The sequence below is a fragment of the Taudactylus pleione genome, unplaced genomic scaffold (genome assembly GCF_031769625.1).
Source record: "Taudactylus pleione unplaced genomic scaffold, aTauple2 ptg001058l, whole genome shotgun sequence".
Taxonomy (NCBI): domain Eukaryota; kingdom Metazoa; phylum Chordata; class Amphibia; order Anura; family Myobatrachidae; genus Taudactylus; species Taudactylus pleione.
In genome coordinates, this window is record NW_028285459.1 from 521,473 (window position 1) to 523,145 (window position 1,673).

The window sequence follows — 1,673 nt, forward strand, 5'->3', positions numbered from 1 at the left end:
CTGACACGAGAACAAGATCAAGAGATGTTTACAAAAACATTGGAACATCCTACTTATGGATTCAGTACTCAAGGACATCCTACCCCCTAAACCCACTGTCCTTTTCAAAAAAAGGTAAAAGCCTTAAAGATACCCTGGCGCCAAGTATGATCAGAGACATTAACCACACAAGGAATGATCTTCTGCCCCCCTGTCAAGGATGCTATAAATGTGGCCGTTGTAACATATGCAGATATCTTCATCCACGTAGAAAAGTCTTTTGTAACTACAATGATTCAAAAGAATTTAAAATTAAGAATTTTATGAACTGCAATTCTACATCAATCATATACATATTAGAATGTAAATGCGGTCTAAAATACATAGGGAAAACAAAAAGACCCCTAAAAATAAGGATTCAAGAGCATATTCGCAACATAAAGAATAAAGTAGAAGGACATGCGGTCTCTAGACACTTTACTACGCATCATGCTTCTAACCCTGAAGAACTCACCTTTAAAGCAATTGAACATGTGACTTTGGGAGAACGAGGTGGAGATCTTAGCAACAAACTTTCGCGGAGGGAAATGTTTTGTATCTTCCAACTTAACACAATGGCTCCAAATGGGTTTAACGAAAGTTATGAAATTGCCCCTTTCCTATGATGGATGAGTTGGTAGCTGTGGATATTGGTTCTAGTACCTACAACCTTACCATTGTACTAACGCCCAATCTCGTCTGATCTTGGAAGCTAAGCACAATTGGGCTGGGTCAGTACTTGGATGGGAGACCACCTGGGAATACTCAGTGTTGTAGTTTAATATCCACAGTAGGGCGTACATTAGCCACTCAGTCCATCTTAAGAACTATGGGCCACATACGAGCTGAAGATCTATGGAATATTAGAAAAAATAAGAATGAAGATCCCTCTGCTGACTAATCTGCATTATGGAATATTGACTTTATTTCACCATATTGACCCTATTTCATTTATTTATTTTTTACTTCATCTATTCCACATAAAAAAGAAAAAGTCTTTCATCCTGGTCCTTGAACAACTATTATCAACTATATGAATACATTTTTATATATATATTTTTTAACAAAATCATGACGCTCCAAAATATAAATGTTGCTATTTCTCATATTATCCTCTTATTACAATAATATACAGAATCCAATTATACTTCAGCATGTTCTTGTTTTATGCTATTAGCCAGGGCCCGCTCCCTATGCATATCTTTTATGAATAGATTCACTAATCTGTCCCCCTTTGAATTATCAGCTGTTTACGTAAAGTTGGCATCCCGGTTACTATGACAACCGGAATATGAACAACAGGAAGGAGACCGGCGAGCGCCAATCAAAGTGCCAGGCGGGGAACAGATCCAGTGTTACGGCCGGAAGAGGATGGGAGCTGGAGATAGCCTGAAGTACCTGCCGAGATGAGCCGAATTGAACTAAGACTACAGCCGCGTATAGACTTCTACAAAATGGCGGACGCTACATCACGAATGAAGACATACTTATTGAATGGTAGAAAGGATGTGACATCAGCAACTGGGCAGAAGTAGGAACGGAGACTGGCAGACTTCTTTGCACGATCGGGGGCATTGAGTCACCTAACAATATACAGGATCATATATTAGATTTATGGACAGTCCACCAAGGTTGTTTCACGATATATCCATGTG

The 1,673-nt window shown here is 39.1% G+C and overlaps 1 pseudogene; it reads left to right on the forward strand.

Moving 5' to 3' along the window:
- Nucleotides 1-679: 679 nt before the first annotated feature.
- On the forward strand, nt 680-798 carry LOC148453943 (5S ribosomal RNA; annotated as a pseudogene).
- The last annotated feature ends 875 nt before the right edge of the window (nt 799-1,673 follow it).